This window comes from Rhododendron vialii, chromosome 12a (genome assembly GCF_030253575.1).
Source record: "Rhododendron vialii isolate Sample 1 chromosome 12a, ASM3025357v1".
Taxonomy (NCBI): domain Eukaryota; kingdom Viridiplantae; phylum Streptophyta; class Magnoliopsida; order Ericales; family Ericaceae; genus Rhododendron; species Rhododendron vialii.
This window is the reverse complement of record NC_080568.1, coordinates 23,898,208-23,920,448: the sequence shown is the minus strand read 5'-3', so window position 1 is coordinate 23,920,448 and position 22,241 is coordinate 23,898,208. Positions and strand designations below refer to the sequence as shown.

Below are 22,241 nucleotides of genomic sequence, written 5' to 3'. Positions count from 1 at the left end.
AAAGATTTAATTCCCAATCACAAACATTGTTTGCTTTTGTTTACCCCATTTGTGGAACCATAATCATTACCCATCAGAAAAATGGTTAGCCCATCACGTTGATGTACGTTCACAATGGAAATCACTTTTTATTTTACCACCAGTAGTACTTATGATCTCGTGTTCTACAAAGGTGGCTTTATACTAATACTTACTCCATGCTTACTTTTACTTCTCCAACAATAACACTTGCGTATATACAATGGGCGTTGAAAATAATTCAAAGAGCAGATTTTCGGTTTTAAGGTGGCTTTATTACATGCTTATTCGGTTCGGTACGCAATCGGGATTCTTTTTCAACAAAATCGGTACCGAATTATCGAAACCGAAATTAGCCTGAAAAAACCCCGAACCGAACCGGATTTAATTTAAAACCAGACCAAACCAGTATTTATTTTAGGGTTTTTTTGGCCGGTTCTGCTTTTCGGTTTTTAATAACACCCCTAGTTGTAAGTGCTTGTCAGAAATTATTATCAACGTATTCTGAAAATTTACAAATTCTTAGAAGCTGAAATAGGAAATAAAATATGATGATTCCAGAGAACTTGAATTTGAGAATGCTTTTTGGATCAGATTTTACATTCTACTAGATATATAAAGTCTAAAATTTAGGATTTTAAGCTAGAATCTAAATCAGTACCCACAATTATCGCAAACACGCACATAGCACGAGGACTACCCATCGAGTCCTTTTAGGTGAATGTGACCTATTCATATTTATATTAAAGTTGGCATTTAAACTTTGTGAAGAATTTTGGGCAGCTCAAGAGACCATGTTTCAACTTACCGAACACAAATTGATGAAATTTGTTGAAAGGAAGATATGCATGTCCAATGTCTCATGACATATAAAATTAGGAAGTGGGGATTGTGTTTTTGAAATTTTTGAATAGTGCTATCAAGGCTTTTCGTTAATTTGAGCGGGTGATTAAGTAATTTTAATTTTCTTTTTGCCCTTATCCTTCTAATCTTTGTAGTAGTAATTTTGTGTGTGGAGATTAATAAATTTTTTTGCTGATAAAAAAAATAAAGCCTTTTCATTAATTTGAGATTAATTTTTTTTTCATTCTAATTACTTGGGCCCCTCATGAATTTAAATCATAGGTCCGCCATTGGGCCCAAGATTATAAACCCCAAGAATTCCAACATAAGACCAGCAGAACCTTCTAAATATTTATTGTTTCCTGTATGTATAGCGTATTCTCTTCCGTCCTAATCAGGGTTTTAAATAATGACCGTCACGTATCGTATCAGCATTAAGTAGAGGGATTTCAGATTTCCGATACTGTTATTTTTCTTTATTTACATGTGTATCATCGATACAGACTGATAGGTCCAATATCGGTCAATATATGGCCTTATCACCGATACCATTATGTTTCCCGACAATAAAACCCTAGTCCTAATGGCAGCAACACTGAAGTCTAATCATATGTACCAAAACAATAACTCACTTAATTAGCAATAATCATGAACCTTGGTTTTTTTTTTTTTTTTGACGTTAGAGATCCCAAAGAATTTGCGGGGACGCAAAAGCGGATACAGAGATGGAGATGTACTTCTCAGCCTTTTTCTCTGTTCAAACACAAAGGCAAAAACTGTGATAATCCAAAAGGACTTTTTCAGTAGGTCGATTTGTGCTAACCAGTTTAATTTGAATCGCCATCTTCTACAGTCTAGTCTTTTTGGATCCGTTCTTTTTAGTTGGTTTCGCGCTACAACATTGCAACCAAAAGGTTCACTTTAGAAAAAGAGAAGACAAGGGAAAGAAAGAGATCAGCAAAAGTTTAATAATTAGTACTTTCAATGCTACTATATAACTTTATCAGGGTCAAAGATAAAAGTTTGTGAAAGGAACAAAAACATTGATTCAATATATTTCAGTTACATCTTAGAGAAGGATGACTCTTTACATTGGGTTCTAACTAGATTGCAAACAAATTTGATTAACTTTCCCGGTTTTGCTACAATATGCACACGCTCTTTTGGGATACAATATATATCCCGTAATATGAACCATTGAGAGGCGTAACATTTACTACTGCTATCAAATATGAACCATTGAGAGGCGTAACATTTACTACTGATATCAGTAGTAAATGTTACGCCTCTCAATGGTTCATATTACGGGATACATAACTAAAACATTTACTACTGAGATGCATAACATTTGTCCGATAAGCTAACACCGAGAAAGGACGTGGGTACTGTATGCACCTCAAACCACTAAGAGGCTTAACATTTACAACTAAGAAGTGCTCTTACATTTGCCACTGAAAGGCATAACATTTACCAAATATAACCGTAACATTTTTCAAAAATAGGAGATGTGTATGAAAGCGTTCCCAACTTCCCATCCCCAGCTCACTAACTTGTACGTAGTTCATGATAGAACATGTGTGAAAATTAAGACCCACACTGGATCAGCATTATTAAGGTTTAGTCTTAATGTAATATTAGATGGCTCACTACTTGCAAGCTTAAGATTTAAAGTGGGTCCGAGCTGTTCGAGAAATTATTCCTTGCCCCAAAGGCAACACGTCATTTTTGCCCGCTGGTGCCTCTTCCCAATCAAAATTTGCCTTGTAGGTTAGTTGTCAGTCTGAAGTCTACCACCGTTTGAGGCATTAAGTCCACTTACCCACGTTCTTCTCTCTCCACCATACACAGCCTTCTCTCTAAAATTAAGTGTTCCAAATTTCAATCCGTTTGAATGGGTGAGAAGATTTATTTTTCTGAATCATTTAATTCTGAAGGATCATAATTAAATTTTGACTCTAGGGCTCTCGTTGGTTAATCATAAGAGATATTTGATTCTACAACTTTCTTAGGGCTAATCAACGAGAGCCCTATAGTCAAAATTTAATTATGACCCTTTAGAATTAAATGATCAAAAAAATAAAATCTTCTCACCCATTCAAACGGATTGAAATTTGGAATACTTAATTTTAGAAAGAAGACTGTGTCTAGTGGAGAGAGAAGAATGTGTGTCAGTGAATTTAATGCCTCAAACGGTGGTAGACTTCGACAATTAACCCAGAAGGCAAATTTTGATTGGATAGAGGCACCAGCTGGCAAAAATGACGTGTTGCCTTTGGGGCAACGAATAATTTCTCGAGCTCTTCAGTCAACTTATATTGGGCAATCCAAATGATGTGGTGGACATTTTGTAGTAACTCTTAGTAGATTGGGCCTTGTTCACGCAATTAATGGCGGATCAATGCATACAAACTCCCAACAGGTGATATCAGAGCTGATGACTGACAATCTATTGGCGGACTCTCGGTGCACCAATATGAATGGACTTGCACACGAGAACACTGGATGGAGACTCAATTTATCTTTTGTTTGAGATTTGAAGTGCAACACATCGGTATTTTTATTTGAAACACATGATACATATAATAAGTGTTTGTTTTCTCTATAGTAACTTTTTTTTTTGCTCGGCAAAAGGAACTTTTATTAAACTCGAAGGTTTGTTTTTGAATTCATGAAGTTTGAAAATTGGGCGGCCACTGGTCGTAAGTAAGACTACAATTTTCGTGTGATTAGTACAAAGGAGGACTTGGAAATTAAGGAGGACTTTGAAATTAAGGGTCTTCCCAGCTCCACTACTTATATACCCTATATAACGTGTTACTTGTTGCATTTGAACATTAGAATTACAGAACCCGAGCTTGGTATTTTAGGTAGCTAATAACAATTATTATGTAGGCCAGAATTCGTAAATGGAAACTGCTAACCCCAACCCTGAGGTGGATTATGTGTAGAAATTGCCTCTATATTCAAAAAAAAAAAAAATTGTATTAATGATGTCTGTGAAAAGTCCTGTGTTAATATTCATAAAATATATATGCACTAAAATTCTAACTTGTTTGACAATATAAATAATAATATCCATTGCCTCTTTTCTTTCTGTCCGCCTTTCTGTCCGCTTAGCTCCCCGAAAACAAAGTTCGACTTGCCTGTGTTAGGCATAAATGCCCAGATGTAATATGCAACTCCTTTTCTATTTCTCACGGAAAGAAAGTGAACTATATTAAATTAATTAGTTGTACTATTTTTTTCTTCTATAAAAATTAACAAAAATAATAGAATTGTAATCTTGTATATATCTATCTAGATTTTTTTTGTCTAGTATATATACCTTGATATTCTTATTTTATGATATGACTATCACAATCTCAATAATGCATTAAAGTTTGAAAGTGCAATTTAGAATATCCGACATGGTCCGGTATGATACATGCGTCTCTTTTCTACAAGTATCCATGCTTCATAGTCATCGGTCACGCGATTTGTAAAGTTATGATACGAGTTTTTGTTTTTCTGCTTCTGTCATCGACTGTAAATTTTTCTAACTGAACTATATAGAGATACACCTTAATTATAGAATATTACAATATATAGAAAAAAAAATCTTTAATGCAACGGTTATTTGTAACGTTCTCTCACATAATATATATGGGCCCCCATGTATGTGTAAGTCCCACAACATGTGAAATTAGCTTTACAAATAACCGTTGCATTGACAATTTTCTCATATTCTGATCACTTCTCAGTCTTAGAATTTCACAATATAGCTAATTTCTCATGCTTGAGCTGAGGTCCGTTTATTAGCCTAGGCTACTTATTAGTTTTCCGAGAACTTATATATATCACTTATTTTTGTCAAGAATTTCTCAAAACTATATCGCAAGAATATACTAATTGCTTTGTTCCACCAAGTTAATTCACTATAAAAAAAAATGATCAATTTTTTTGGATCAATAAATAAAACATTGACTCTGTTTTTTCTTCGCAAAGCACTGCCGTTGACTCTGTTTTTTTCTCCGGCACATTTCCTTCGGTCCTCTTCTTATATATTCTTCGTACCTTGGATTTTTCACATTAAATTTTAGTATACTAGAGCCGTTTGTGCTATTTTCTTGCGTACTTTTGGTTTTCGTGAGCGCTTTGCAAACCTTCTTGACGCATCTTTGGCAACACAGGTTCAGCGCAAACACTGTCGTTGACACCTGAGAATTACATAACATATATTACCGAACAAACAAAACCAGTACAATGGAGTCGAATTAACCAAATACCTGTGTAACTCTTCGGATTTGTTCTCTCGTTTTTTCTCCCGCTTATTAGCCCCTGTCGTCGTCTTCTCGCCACGTCATTGTCGGTTTTGGTTACCTGAGAAGTACAAAACATATATTACCGAAGAAACAGAACCAATACAATGGAGTCGAATTAACCAAATACTTGTGTTGTGTACCTCTCATTTTTGCTCCAGCTTGTATTATTATTCCCGGTCGTCTTCTTCTCGCCGCCATCATTCTCTGGTTTTTTATCCCGATTAGTTTCTCCGATCTTTTTCTTTAGTCCACGCACAGCACACTGTAATTTGAAGTCGCCGAATTTGAACTTCACTGAGAATTCCATGAGAGACAGAGAGAAGACGCGGAGTTCAAAATGTTGGAAAGTGACTAGAATTCCTTATTGGAGTCGGTTTAGGCTTATGTGACTAGAATTCTATTCTAAGTCTATTTAAGTTTATTTAGTGTTTTCCAATAAATAGGGACCTTGGAGGTTCCTAGGGTTTGTCCCTTTGGGTTCATTAAGGAGAGACTCCTTTGGGTGTTATTAAAGAGTTCTTTGATCCTTTTGTGTTGAAACTTTGATATTAGGGAAATTTGTTTGCTTCTTTGAGCCAAGGGTTTGTGTTTCTCTTTTGGATTCCACCAAAGATTTGTCTCTAGATATCTTTTTGGTGCTTCTTTGTGAGTTAGGGGCATAGCCGAGCTGTTCGAGAAATTATTCGTTGCCCCAAAGGCAACACGTCATTTTTGCCCACTGGTGCCTCTTTTCCCAATCAAAATTTGCCTTGTAGGTTAATTGTTAGTCTGAAGTCTACCACCGTTTGAGGCATTAAGTCCACTTACCCACGTTCTTCTCTCTCCACCATACACAGCCTTCTCTCTAAAATTAAGTGTTCCAAATTTCAATCCGTTTGAATGGGTGAGAAGATTTATTTTTCTGAATCATTTAATTCTGAAGGATCATAATTAAATTTTGACTCTAGGACTCTCGTTGGTTAATCCTAAGAGATATTTGATTATACAACTTTCTTAGAGCTAATCAACGAGAGCCCTATAGTCAAAATTTAATTATGACCCTTTAGAATTAAATGATCAAAAAAATAAAATCTTCTCACCCATTCAAACGGATTGAAATTTGGAATACTTAATTTTAGAGAGAAGACTGTGTCTAGTGGAGAGAGAAGAATGTGTGTCAGTGAATTTAATGCCTCAAACGGTGGTAGACTTCGACAATTAACCCAGAAGGCAAATTTTGATTGGATAGAGGCACCATCTGGCAAAAATGATGTGTTGCCTTTGGGCAACGAATAATTTCTCGAGCTCTTCAGTCAACTTATATTGGGCAATCCAAATGATGTGGTGGACATTTTGTAGTAACTCTTAGTAGATTGGGCCTTGTTCACGCAATTAATGGCGGATCAATGCATACAAACTCCCAACAGGTGATATCAGAGTTGATGACTGACAATCTATTGGCGGACTCTCGGTGCACCAATATGAATGGACTTGCACACGAGAACACTGGATGGAGACTCAATTTATCTTTTGTTTGAGATTTGAAGTGCAACACATCGGTATTTTTATTTGAAACACATGATACATATAATAAGTGTTTGTTTTCTCTATAGTAACTTTTTTTTTTTGCTCGGCAAAAGAAACTTTTATTAAACTCGAAGGTTTGTTTTCGAATTCATGAAGTTTGAAAATTGGGCGGCCACTGGTCGTAAGTAAGACTACAATTTTCGTGTGATTAGTACAAAGGAGGACATGGAAATTAAGGAGGACTTTGAAATTAAGGGTCTTCCCAGCTCCACTACTTATATACCCTATAACGTGTTACTTGTTGCATTTGAACATTAGAATTACAGAACCCGAGCTTGGTATTTTAGGTAGCTAACAATTATTATGTAGGCCAGAATTCGTAAATGGAAACTGCTAACCCCAACCCTGAGGTGGATTATGTGTAGAAACTGCCTCGATATTCAAAAAAAAAAAATTGTATTAATGATGTCTGTGAAAAGTCCTGTGTTAATATTCATAAAATATATATGCACTGAAATTCTATCTTGTTTGACAATATAAATAATAATATCCATTGCCTCTTTTCTTTCTGTCTGCTTAGCTCCCCGAAAACAACGTTCGACTTGCCCGTGTTAGGCATAAATGCCCAGATGTAATATGCAACTCCTTTTCTATTTCTCACGGAAAGAAACTGAACTATATTAAATTAATTAGTCGTACTATTTTGTTCTTCTATAAAAATTAACAAAAATAATAGAATTGTAATCTTGTATATATCTATCTAGATTTTTTTTGTCTAGTATACCTTGATATTCTTATTTTATGATATGACTATCACAATCTCAATAATGCATTAAAGTTTGAAAGAGCAATTTAGAATATCCGACATGGTCCGGTATGATACATGCGTCTCTTTTCTACAAGTATCCATGCTTCATAGTCATCGGTCACGCGATTTGTAAAGTTATGATACGAGTTTTTGTTTTTCTGCTTCTGTCATCGACTGGAAATTTTTCTAACTGAACTATATTGAGATACACCTTAATTATAGAATATTACAATATATAGGAAAAAAATCTTTAATGCAACGGTTATTTATAACGTTCTCTCACATAATTTATATGGGCCCCCATGTATGTATAAGTCCCACAACATGTGAAATTAACTTTACAAATAACCGTTGCATTGACAATTTTCTCATATCTGATCACTTCTCAGTCTTAGAATTTCACAATATAGCTAATTTCTCATGCTTGAGCTGAGGTCCGTTTACTAGCCTAGGCCACTTATTAGTTTTCCGAGAACTTATATATATCACTTATTTTTGTCAAGAATTTCTCAAAACTATATCGCAAGAATATACTAATTGCTTTGTTCCACCAAGTTAATTCACTATTAAAAAAAAGATCAATTTTTTTGGATCAATAAATAAAACAATTTTATGCTTAATTATTTAAATTTTTAGTACCGAATTAAATATCTTAATTAGTTCTTCTTCAAACTGATATAAAACAATTTAAATTATAAACGGACTAAATAAAAAGGGGGGAAACCCACTCCACAAATTTCATTATTCATTTTTTAGGATTGTTCTATTTCATCTGGTATTTCGTAGGGATAAAAGATAGTTTATCTAGAAATTGTAGTACTTTTTTTCCGTAGTAGACTGATCGACTTTGTGAGGCGCAGCATTATAACTTTGCACAAAATAAATAGGTGATACCTTCACACCTCCCTAGCTAGCCATTCCATAGTGCTCCCTCTCTCTCTCTCTCTCTCTCTCTCTCTCTCTCTCTCTCTCATTGGAGAAGAGTAAGAAAAACTTGTTTTGTGGGTAGGAGCTAGAAGAAGGGAAAATGATGTCAAAGTCATGGGGTTCATGATAATTGTCTCCATGTGAAAGGAAGCAAAAAAGAACACAATGAACGCTTCCGAGAATTATTAGGGACTGGATTTTCTAGCCTTTTACAATTGCTAGATTCAACGCAAAACGCCCTGCACTAATCATCATGCCCTCTCCTAATTACTACTTCCCATCTCCTCCATCATCATTATTCCCTCACTTTCTTCATCACCACACCTTCTTTTACCATCCACCCACCAAACCTACAACCACCTCATCAAAGCCGATCGGAACAAGGAAGAGGAAGAGGAAGAGGAAGAGGAAGAGGAAGAGAGAGAAAATTTGAGATACTATGAAGATGATGGGTTCACTGAAGAAGAAGAAACCCTACTTTTCATCTCCAGGATATTGTGAATGATCGGAAGGGTCCCTCTTCTTTTCTTTTCTTGTTCCTGATCTTCTCTCTTTTCACGGGGAATGAAAGCGTAACGGTCCGATTGTTTGTTAGATCAAAATTTATGACTACGTAAGTTTAGTTTTCGGAGCTTTTAAATTTTTATCTATATGGGTTCATGTGGATTTTCTTTATCTTGCATCGAAAACCTAAAAATATAGGGGCAAAGATGGTTTAAGGTAAGCACTAGTTCAAGTTTTCTTTCCTTTTTTTTTTTTTCCCTTTTTAATTGAAGAAGATCCGTAATAGCTAGCTACCTTGCCAAGTGATTGGTGATTTAGTTCTTCGGAAGAGTACTGCAGTGATCATCTCTCTCTCTCTCTCTCTCTCTCTCTCTCTCTCTCTCTCTCGGTTGTTATGAAAGTCTTTACTATGTGGGTTTTAATTTTGTCTGTTGTATCCTCCCTATTTCTGTATTGGTGTAAGTTTCTCAAAACTTCTAAGAGGTTAGATATATGAGTACTTTGTATACACATCTGTGTATGGCACTAAATGTTGTTCTTGAGGATCTATATATGGGTGGTTGAAATTCAGGAAGGTACTGCTTTTTGCATGATAGTAGGGTTTCAATTATTCGGAGCCCAGATACAACAAAAGTTGGACCACTTTTCTGATTTTACTACTCTGATCTTGTGACACTCCGCTTTCCGGTGGCCGGCGGTACTGCAGGATAGCAGGCTCCGTCCGGACGGGAGGGGGCAATTCATGGTTTATAACGAAAGATCCCTTATATTTGTACAAGGTCTTTTAAAGCTGTGAGGATGGGCCAAAGCACATAGGAATTTCAAAGTTAAGTGTGCTCATCCTGGAGTAGTCCAGGGATGGGTGACTTACTAGGAAGTTTATAGGCTTTGGGCATTCAAAGCGGACTATATTATACAAAGATGGAACGGATCGTTACACCATGATATATATGTGTATGCCATGTTATTTGGGTTTTGGCATCTTAAACTCCAATCCTCTTTTTTTTTTCTTTTTCTTTTTTTCCAGTTTTTTCTAACCAAAGGAGGCAGTGGAGGTCTTGAGCAAATTAATTTCGACTTTGGTATTCTCTAGTCAATGGATAATTCTGTACGTATGCGATTCCTTGCTTCAATCACTTCATTGTCACCGTCACAATTTTGTTAGCATTCTTTTTTTTCTCGGCAAAAGGAAATTTTATTAGAACACGAAAAGGTACATCGAGATGAAAAGCTGAGGAGCAAAATAGCTCAACTCAGCAAAAGAAAACAAAAGCAGATCTCATCCAGCAGGGGATTGGATGAGTACACCTCAAATATTACAGTTTTAACTGTCACGTCCCAACTCCAATACAGGTCACGTGACCGGCCGGTGACCGGTGACGAAATCACCAAGGCCTCCAACACTTTTCCCATTCAGAGCACACTAAATAACATAAAAAGAAAAACAGCGAAAGCGACTATTCATACAACTCTAGAGTGTTTATACAACATAGTTAAGCTTAATTTACAATACCACTTGTCTCAAAACTACACAACGTTCCTGCTCCTTTTTACAGGCGTGCTATATACAAAAGCTAACAAAAAAAAAAAACGCATCCAGTCCTCAACTTGCTATCTACAATAACCTGAAAAATTAAAAAAGATTTTCATAAGCTGAAGCTCGGGTGAGAAACGTATACCAAAATTACAAGTTTGACCATGGGATTACCTTACTTAATAAAACAATTCAAGAACCAAGCAACATTTCAAGTATTCTCATCAAATTTTCCAATAACAAGCATTTCGATCCATAAATTTAATTTTTTGGTCCAAAAGATGGACACTTTTCTTCTTCCCTTTCACTTTTGCGCATTCGAGCGATAATAACATTCAACGGTATTTTTGCCAGTCGGTTGGAGAGCGACCCCATTGAAGAGTGGTAAGATATCGTTACCCGATGATGCCTGGCTGCATCTCCTACCTTATTACTTCACGCCACTAGTTTCTTTATATGTCCCCTAGCGCTCGAGACACCGTTCGAATGATTCATATTATCACAAGCATGTACTAACAAGAAGTGAAATTCAAGTTCAATTCCCAAAATGTATCGCCATGGTCTAGATTAACTGTAACACCAAAGATTTAATAAACCGGCCATCACATGTATTTTACTCAACATCACCAATTAAATCAAGTAAGAGGATCGAATTCCACACTTTTCAGCAAAAACAAGCAATGGCATTTTATCCCAAAATTCAGAAAAATTCATGTAACTAAAGTATGCGCAACTCACCAAAAAGGATGCGTCTAACTTGACGTGGCACTGAACTAGCCCAAGGCACTGATACCTATACAAAATGTATCACGAATTACTATTGTTACAGTCTGTTGAACTTAACTTGGCAACTGATTTAAATTTACTCATTAGGTCGATGGATCGGCATAAGAATTGTGTACGAAGAATTGGTGGAATCCTTTAATTAACCTAATCAATTCCTATATTAATCTCGTGAATTAGAGTTAAAGACAATCGAAATAATACCTGTAAACAATCGAATTAAACTAATTCACGGCGGCGAGTTCCGAAGCCGAACTCTTTGCCGGAAAGGGGATTGCGCTTGTGAGAAATTACAAAAAGGTTCAAGTATGACGAGTGCGAGGAAAGAGAATTGTAAGTAATTTTTGCCCCAAATCAACTTCCTTAATTATAAACAGTATACACATCTTCTATCACTAACTGTAAAATAGATTAATGGATGAGAAGATTACCAACAAAAACTATCGAAATCCTCTGATGAAACGACCGGAACGGCAAACGGGGGATCACGGCAGAAGGAAATATCCAGGATTCTTTCTAGCTCCCTTTCTTTACTCTTTTTGTTTACTTAGCTTTTGTCTTTAAAATAATAAATACTTATAATAATCATATATATACTTCGGTGGATGGAATAGAAGGGAAACAGGTGAAAGCAAGTACACCTGTACTTCCAATGCACTAATCCGTGACACGTAATGCAGTGAGTCGGTTCCTCGCGATTTCGGTCTGTACGCGTTCAGATTTCAGTCTCTAAAAAAATTTCAAAAATTCAACACAGACTAATAATAATTTAAAGGTCATCGTGGCAGTGTTGGATTTTTAAGGTAAAATCCCATCGTTGCGTAACTCATACAGTGAGTCGGGTTCCTATTTGGACCACGTGACTAAACTACTGCCTTCTTTTTTTTTTAAACGAAAAGTTAGGATTTTACATTAACAATCGAATATCATCTAAAAACCTTTTGAACTCCTCGATCGAATACACCTTAATATCGAATTTAACTTTCATCCATATGGCCACCCTATACTTGATTAAATCCACTACCTCCTCTGAGCTGATCATCACATTCTGAAAAATAAGCCTATTCCGCATTAACCAAATTGACCAGATTGTGGCAAAGAAACAGGCTTCCCAAATGTGTTTTTCCAGGTTACGAAATCTGGTATCAAACCACCAACTCGCCATACTAGTTACCGAGGAAGGGCAAACCTAGAAAATATGCCACCAGTCTAGAATTTGGGACCAAACGGACCAGAAATACTTACAGTGGAGGAACAAATGGTTAGGCGTTTCCTGATGCAGCGAGCAAAGCGGGCATGATTGATCATACAACGCAATGTTCTTACTAACTAGAACCGACTTTGTGGCCACCGTTTCTTGAATAACCATCCACGCCAATTTTGTTAGCATTCTGATGCTGATTCCCGTGTCCTTAATTAGTAACCGCGACAGCATATTCTTGTTTTCCCTTTTGAGATACAAGAACACTTCACGACGGGGACCCTTGCGAATTAGGTCTTGCGCTATAATAGCATCACTTGTGATCGGCAATATCGTGTTTAGATGTAATGAGAGGAGCTTGTTATCCATTGTGTTAAGGATGATTTCAGTTTTGGAACACATTGCGTTTAGCGATAAAATCATAAAACGAAAAAAAGAACAAACGAATGAATATTAATTGAACTCTTTCACTAGCTGAATAGTACTCCCTTCGTCCCGATTTGTTTGTTCCCTTTTTTGAGAGCGTTTGACCTCTAAAAAAATTATCTATAATTTTTAATTTGTAATGTTTTTAATATGCAATATGGATCTTGTTCAATAGATGTCAATTAGTTTTATTATACAAAATCTTAAAAAATATTATAAAATATAAGATATAAGTATTTTTTTTGAAAGACATGAATTTCGACAATTGAACAAATAAATTAGAACGGAGGAAGTATTTAGTAAAAGGAAGTACTCAAGACAAAAATGCTGTTGGTATTTTAGTGATAGACAATTGTGTTAATGTATCTTCTGTGACATTGCTTTGATAGCTAGGCAGCAGGTTAATTTTCAAGGGTAACTTATCCATTGCTAGCTAGCTACTGTACTTTGTTGAGTTTATGAATCAAACAATTCATAGTTTGTTAATATACTTATGTCACTTCAGAAATATCATAAGTAAGTCATTGGTTAGTACTTGAGAAGTACTTTACGGTTTATTGATAACAGCAGTGCTTTTTGATTCCATGATTTCATTCTACGTAATTAAGAAGAGAATTACTTTTTTGTGAACTATCAAAAGAAATTTTATTAATCAAAAAGATTACAAGAGCTTAAAAGGACAGCGCACAATGACATCGATCACAACGCGAGGAATGTATTCTAACTATGGACTTCGGATTGGTGCTATGCAGTGAAGTGCAGAGCACCGTGCTGCGCACTTTCAAGCTGTCGGATCGTGCATCTGACTGCTTGGATCTCATTTCGGTAACCAAAGATCGAGCGCCGTTCATTGCTAAAATGAGATCCGAGCCGTCGGATGCATGGTCCGACGGCTCGGAGGTGCGCAACACCATCCTTCAATTTCCTAATTATATAGGTTGGTAAGAAGAATTATAACATATGCCCATAAGAAAAAGAATTATTGTAGCAAAATGTAATGACTCTTCTCTCCCTTCTCTCTACTTTCTCTCTCTAAAAATCTTGACCCAAGCGGCGCCAATCTAGGGTTTTGCCGGGGAGACGCCGCCCTCTCTCCTCCCCTCGAGCATTCTCCCCTTTTCTGCTCTCTCTCTCTCCCTTTTCTTTTTTATTCTGTTTCCCCTCCTTTGCATACCCTCACTGACCACCTTTTTTCTTTGTTCGTCTTCATCTCTAGTTTCCGTCTCCATTTGTTGTCGTTTTGCCTACAAGTTGCTTCTGGTTGTCCTAACGGCTAGGGCGGCGGCGACTGGTGTAGGCACGATTGCTTGCTTCTCCAGCTGTCCATGGCTCTTGGGCATGCTTCGGTTATTCCTGACGGTAAGGTGGAAGGCTCGTGGCCGAGCAAAAAAAAGGTGGAAGGCTCGTGACAGGTTTGACAAGATCGTTTGGGCGCACATCTTCATATCTTGTGAAAGTATTATGCATTGTGATCTTGTCATATCTTGTATTTTAGGTATAGAATCGTATCGTGATAATATCGTAATCATATCTCTTTGTAATCTTCTATTTTAGGTATAGATTTCTAGGCTTTTCTCTATTTAAGTTTGTGTTAGCATTTGAATCATTCACACTCAATATTCAGTAATACAAATCCGTTCTCTCTCCCATATGTTATGTTACATGGTATCAGAGCCTACGATTTAGGCCTATGGGATATTTGCTTTCCGGCGGGCGGCTTATGCCTCGTCGTCGTCCGCCGGACACTTATCTGTTTTGTCACAATCCTTCTTCTTCTACGACTGTTGGAAGCATTTCAGTCTCTGTATCAATCTGTTTAGCCTCTGTTTTTGACGTTTCCAAACACCAACAGCTCTGTTTCTGACATTGATGGACTGTAGCACCTCCAGCAACCACTGTTGCACTTCCGACGAGTCCTCCCGACCTCCAACGCACCTCCGCCAGCCCTCAACAGACCTTTATTTCTGCTCCGATAGCTTTTTGACCTCTGTAACAGCTCCAGCAACCCTCGTCGGAGCTCGAAATCCTCAGATCTGCTGCGTAGGTGCTCGAAACCTCTAAAAACAGCCTTCTTCGACCTCCATCAGCACTCGCCACACTTTTTCAGCCTTCGACGACCCTCGCAGGGGCTACATCAGCCTCCTGTGCTCAGTTTCTCTGCTCTTTTTGGCCATCGGGAACCATGGGGGTGTTCGTAACTCACTTTGGTTGCATCTCTGTCTCCCTTCCTCTGACTCCTACTTTGTTTCTCTACATCTGATTTTCTGGCTTTGTTATGGCTCTCTTCTGGCTCCCTCCTCTGTTCTGGTTTGTTTGGTTACCCTTTCGGTATCTATTCTAGCTCTCTCCTTTGTATCCGGCTCTTCTGTGTGTCTACATCTGTTCTTCTGTCTGCTATCTTAATCTGTTCTTCTTTCTGAATTATCTGTCCATCCGGCGACCTATATTTCTACCTTTTATTTGAGGACCTGTATTCTGTCTGTCTTCTGCATGCGCCTCCGGGGCTGCTTGCTCAATTGAGGTTGAGCATCTGGCTTGATGTGTATCAAGTGTTTGACTCTGTATCTCGATCTATTGTCAGGACCTCTGAGTTGTCGCGACGTATATGAATTTGGCAATGAAGTTTGCTCGTGACTTCAGAAATCTGGATTTCTTCGTTCTATTCTGTCTGCTTCCTTTAGAGCTGCACAATCTCAGTGTTGCAGGTTTTAGCACTCGGTTTTGTTACTTCCTTGGCAAACTCACGATGCTTTTCGGGCTCGCATCATGGGTTTGAGGGAGGGTGTGGAAGTATTATGCATCGTGATCTCGTCATATCTTGTATTTTAGGCATTGAATCGTATCGTGATAATATTGTAATCATATCTCTTTGTAATCTTCTATTTTAGGTATAGATTTCTAGGCTTTTCTCTATTTAAGTTTGTGTTAGCATTGGAATCATTCACACTCAATATTCAGTAGTGTGGTGGCTGGTGGTGGTGGCGCTATAGGTTTGGGTTGTGTGGGTGGTTTAAATGGCAGATGTTAGTGGTTTGCAGCGGCGTAATGGAAGCTCAGGAGTCGGATCTCTGTCGTTTGTGAGAATTGAATTGACAGTTTCTTGATGGGTTCTGGTGGCCTGGGTTCAGCTTCTCATGGGATTCGTGACGGCGCAGATTGTTGTTGGTTAGCAGGTGTAGGTTGGTTGTGGACTCGGCGGTGCCTTTGGGTGGTGGCATTTTTTGCTGCCTTGGAGGTGGTGGTGGTGGTGTGGTGTGTAGTTTAGGGTTAGGTTTAGGTTATGAGATGGGATGGGATGGGATGGGAGGGCCTTATCTCTTTGGGTGTTTGGACTATTGCCCTTTTAGGTGTTCTGAGCTTGGTTCATGGGATGTTTTAGATCCATCTGACCTTTAGTTGAATTTCTTTCCCCGTTCCCCCAACTTAATGTACCCTAATCAAGTTTTCTTAATTATAAAACTTTTTATTGCTTATCAAAAAAAAAAAATTTATTCTCGATCGCCGAAAATCAATAATATTGCTACAATAGTTAGATAAACATGTTGTAAAAAGAGTTGAACTCCTGACTTCCTTTCTCTCTTGCAAAATTTTTGTCAGTTGCTTAAATACAAAAAAAATTGCCGACAATATCTCTAAGTTACATTTGGAAATTATCGTTGTTGGTTGTTTAGTAACCGTTGGAATTTTAGCTATCATCACATGCTTTCTTGTCCTGAAAATTAATCCTTGATCTGAATCCAAAACAAAGGTTAGCCATTTTAATTCTTAGAAGTATTCCTGAAGCCATTTTTAAAGAATGACTTCAATAACAACATCCAAATTGGATTCAATGTTCTTAGAACTTGTTCTCCTAACTCGGTCATTTGGCTTCAAAAGTCAAACGGTGGCTTCTTCTTTTTTCTTTTTTTTTTTGTCTCTATTCAATTTTTTTTGCATTTGTTAGTTTTGCGTCAAATTTTTGTGATTTATTGATTCGTCTCGGTGATAGAAATAGGAAAAGTAAGAAATTTTGATCGAAAGTCATAATTTAAAAAAAAAACAAGAATAAGTAAAAAAAAGTTGTCTTATTGACTTATTTTTGTCTTTATTCAAAAAATTATGAGTTTGGATCAAATTTTTTTTACTTTTCTGATTTCTTTCATCGAGATGAATCAATAAGTCACAAAATTTTAACACAAAACAAACAAATGCAAAAAAAATTCACATAAACACAAAAAAAAAATAAGTCACCAAATTTTCGAAAAACTTTCTGGTGATAATGTGGCAGGATAATTTTATGTGAGGATAAGGAGTTGACCTTATATTTTAAAAAATTATAAAATAATGGACCCTATACCTTGCTAAAAATGTTATTAGTGACTATAAACCTTGGTCTAAACATGCAATACTCAAAACTCAGGGGAGCACATGACCCCGTCACCTCTAGCACCGACATGGAACCTGTCATGATCCAACTCGGAGAAATCTGAAAAATAGATTCTGAAATTTGTCATAATGATGGGGTTATGTCAAGTATATGCATATACGTAGAAAATGTTAGTTCATGCTCAATAATTCATCTTCCAATTTCAGTTCAATGTTTTATAGTACAAGAAAGCGATATGAATCTTTGAGTGAACAACATGAAGGTATAGAATGTGTTGGAAAAATGATGACTAAATAAGACTTGTTATTTATTTGTGTGATACTACAATACAAGTGCGGTACGCACACTAATTTAGGCGGGACCGAGAGCTTTGGGATCTTGTTGCTATAGAGATTAAGACTACGGAAATAGTTAATCAAAATTGTATGAGACTGAATGAGAAATTTTGATACTGTCTCCACACGCTATTTTTTTTTAATTATATTCTGGTTTATCTACGTGTTGCAAAAATGTCAATTTGAAATGGTTCTAGTAATGGGAAGCCAATGGTGTTGGTATCTCGTATGGTATATCACCACCGTTATGGCTGTGTCAAAAATTGTTCCTTTGAACCATGGTGAGTAACGTAGGTAAAGTCAATGGTGTGGACTTCAAAAGAGAACCAAAGATGTTGTTCTACTTGACCATCCTTAAACTAGCAAATTAAGTTTCTTCGCGAAGATGCACTTGCGATCAATGGGGATGAGCGTGATAGGCAAGTTGTTGCTTTGAAGACTTGGAAGCATTTTGATTCCCTAAGTGTTCAATGTTAAGGAGATTGCGAAATTCTTATGGGAATTCCAGGATGAAAAATACAAAATCGAGGATGCTAGGATTAAGAAATTTGTCATTATATGACTTCTTGACTACTAGATGGTTGACTTTAAGATTGTGATTAATTAGTCAAGTACGAAAGCTTGAGGTTATTTTGCACGAGATTAATTAAGTAAATTCTTTCTGAGTGGCAGCACTAATTGTGAAGTTGCCTCAATCTTAGAAGGAATTCAAGAGTTATCCGAAGCACAAGTGCGAGTGAAATAAAATGAAGCTTGAGTATTTGATCGTCCGGTTGAAGAAATTATTAGGACAATAAGGTTTCTGACAAGGAAGTGGGTAATCAATATGTGAATAAGGCCAATGTTATGGAGCATGCTTTGAAGACTGACTACACGAAGATGAACATCCTGACCAAGGTTCCAAATTGGGCCGAAGGTGGTGTTTCCAAGAAATCGTTTATGTTTTGACCCCACTGCCTTCTCGCTCAAGACGTCATAGGCAGCATGACCCGTAAGTCGATAAGGGAACTAGCAGTCGATCTATCTGGGGCTTTCCCAGACAAGGCCCATTTTGGATCATATGAGCAAATTCGTCAACCGTCCCACCACAACGAGTATCTTTTTGATCCCTGTTATACTAACTCTAAACATTTGGTCCCTCACGTATGGAATTTGTGTTTACTAGGACCGAACTCAGACGAAGATTGGTTTTGTCTGTCAAATGCACTCACATTTTAGAGAGTTCATCACAAATTATTAGAGCATGTAAATGCACGACGTTTTAAAAGTTTAACTTTTCGATATGAAAACCCATTGTAAAAACAAAATTAATTAACCCGCAAACTGGCCCACCACAACGAGTGTCATTTGTGTTTTCAGTAGTGAAAAAATTTTAAATTTTTATTTATGGTTGAAAAGTTTTTAGGTGTTTTCGGTAGTGAATAAGTTGTTAAGAAATGTCAAGTTGTTTCCGGTAGTGAATAAGTTGTTGATATGTTTGTGAGCAACTATAGCAAAAAAGGTTTTTTGTTTACTACTTTTTTGTTAATGGAAACGAGACGGTAAAATGCGTTAAGTTTTTTGTGATTTTTGTTAGTGGATAGTTGTTTTTGACAAGTTATATATTTGGTTAAAGTACATAAGTTGCCCTTGTCTCTAACGGACAAAACACACGGCGTCTGGCGACCTACTAAACACAAATTTCAAACATCAAGAACTAAATTGTGTACAACTGATAAAGTAAAGACAAAAATGATATCGCTCAATATACAAGGGATCAGAAAAGGTAATTTATCCACATTGGTTCTGATATTCGGTAAAGTTGTTCTCTACTAACATCTCGTAAAATTGCTTTTAGCCCCCCTCCTGACACCACACCAACTCCACCCGTCCTTTCAAAAATACCCCACCCCCTCTTCCTATTTAAGTCTTTCCAACAATGGCTACTTCCTCTCTCCCCTCACTTTTACATCAATATCAATCACATTCAAGATTCATAGTTCAAAAAAAAATCGCCATCAAGATTCAAGATGGAGAGCAGAAACAAGAAGGCAGGGATCATGATCAACTTTTGTAATTTGTGCGGTAAACAGTTCTGCAATTTCAAAACATTTAGCTTAGCATTGTCACAGCCAAGATCATCAAGATTCGGTTAGAACTCTTGGGGGGGCCGAGCAAATATACCAGTCCACTTCCATGATCTTCAAAGAGTTTTTTAGAGACCATAAACACTCATTTCCCCACGGTCACCATACTACCTATGCATGTGTACATGGAATACCTGTCCACGGGGAAGAATCCCATTCAAGGGCGGAATCAGGAATTGATTCTATTGGGACTAACCCAAAATCAGCGTTTTCAATTATATACTCCTTCCGTCCCTTTTTAAGTGTCCTGCTTCGTAACTCCAACTTATTTAAAAGACATCATCATTACACCTTTCACATCAACTTTTTCCTCTATTTTCCCTACTTACCCATCATCATTACACTTTTACTTACTAACTTTTCAAAATAAAATCTACTTTTAGGGACAAAATAGACAATACACCAACTTTTACCCCCCAAACTTTACAAAATGGATACTTATTAAGGGACAGCCCAAAATGGAACACTGGACACAAAAAAAGGGGACGGAGGGAGTAGATCGTATCGGGATACGTATGGCATATCTTAAGATACATGTATGACATATCTTAAGATACGTTTATTGGAAGAGTAGGAATTTCTATTGTTCAGTTGAACAAGATTTTTGAAAAAAGAAAGGATTCTAAAGACAAGAGTGGGGTATTAGACACTTGAACTCAATCTTTTTTTTTTTTTTTGGATTGATACAAAATAGCTAGAACTCATTCTTATTTATACTACTTCATGGAAGACTCTAATATAAAGATATTTTCATACAAGATAAACTTTGAGGTAATTCTAGAATTACACATATGACTAATTCTTACAAAAATTCTAGATATTTCACAAGGATATTCTAAAGTTTCTAAAGTTAGATATTTTAAAGTTTCTAAAAACTAGAAGGGCATTCTCTCTCTCTCTCTCTCTCTCTCTCTCTCTCTCTCTCTCTCTTTGCATACCCTCACTCACCGCGCGCCTTTTTTCTCCATTCGTCTTCATCTCCAGTTTTTGTCTCCATTTGTTGTCATTTTGCCTGCCGATTGCTTCCTCGGTTGCTTTCGATTGTCCTAACGGCTAGGGTGACAACGACTAGTGAAGGCACGATTGCTTGCTCTCCAGCCGTCCATGGCTCTTGGGCATGGTTTGGTTATTCCTAACGGTAAGGTGGAGGGCTCGCAGGGTGATATCATTTCGGCATCTTTAGATCTATGGTGTGGCGATTGGTGGTGGTGGTGCTATAAGTCTGGGCTGCGTGGGTGGTTTGAATGGCGAGTGGTGTTGGTTCGCGGTGGCGTATGGAAGCTTAGGAGTCGGATCTCAGCCGTTTGTGCGGACTGAAATGACAGTTTCTCAGTAGGTTCTGGTGGAGCTCAGCTTCTCGTGGGATTCACAACGGCGCAAATTGTCATTGGCACCAGTTGTCGGCGACCAACTTTGGCAGCGGCGGCGTTGCCAACTTATCGGCAAATTTTTCGGCACCGACAAATTTTCCAGTGTCGACAACTTTTTTGCGAACTTTCCGACGATTACCAATTTTCCGGCAAAATTTCTGGTGCCGATAACTTTTTTGGTGAATTTTCCAGTGCCAACCAAATTTTCGGCGACCTTTCTGGTGATAATGTGGCAAGATAATTTTATGTGAGGGTATCTTTGTCCTATTACAAATAAGGAGTTGACCTCGCATTTTAGAAATTACAAAATAATGGGCCCTATTCCTTGCTAAAAATATTAGTGGACTAGACCTTGGTCTAAATATCTATATAGTGGACCTTACACTAATTTATAAAAAAAATTACATGGAAAATTGGGCGCAAATGCAATACTCAAAAACTCAAGGGAGCACATGACCCTGTGACCTCTAGCAACGACATGGAACCTGTCATGATCCAACCCGAAGAAATCTGAAACATAGATTCTTAAATATTTCATAATAATGGGGTTGTGTCAAGTATATATATAGAAACTGTCAGTTCATGCTCAATAATTCATCTTCCAATTTCAGTTCAATGTTTTAGGCGGGACCGAGAGCTTTGGGATCTCATTGGTATAGAGATTAAAATTACAGAAATAGTTAATCGAAATTGTATGAGACTGGATGAGAAATTTGATATTGTCTCGATACACTATATATATATATATATATATATATATATAGTCCCCTTCTCCTAAGGACCACCTTATTTTAATAAAATAAGGACCTCCCTTTCCCGATCAAATTTTGATGATCTGAGCCGCTCAATGTATTCAGAACGTGATTTTAAGGGTACCCGCGAGAAATCAGCAAAAAAAAAAAATGGGAAGGGCTTCATCCGAGCAGTTTTTGTTATGTTTTTATCAAACGGTTCAAATAGCGCCCTTCCCGGTCATTTTTTTTGCCGATTTCTTGTGGGTACCCTTAAAATCACGTTCTAAACACATTGAGCGGTTCGGATCATCGAAATTCAATCGGAAAATGGGAGAAATGGGGAGGTCCTTATTTTAACTAAAATAAGGACCTCCTTATTTGAAAATAACTGTATATATATATATATATATATATATATATATATATATATATTTATATTATGGTTTATCCTCTTGTGTT

General features: G+C 37.1%; 1 long non-coding RNA gene across 1 annotated transcript; it reads left to right on the top strand.

The window, feature by feature from the left end:
• The first annotated feature begins 8,369 nt into the window (after positions 1-8,369).
• On the top strand, positions 8,370-20,834 carry LOC131310117 (uncharacterized). Its single transcript, XR_009195126.1, has 3 exons — positions 8,370-9,016; positions 14,129-14,215; positions 20,822-20,834. It is a non-coding gene; the product is annotated as an uncharacterized LOC131310117 (long non-coding RNA).
• The last annotated feature ends 1,407 nt before the right edge of the window (positions 20,835-22,241 follow it).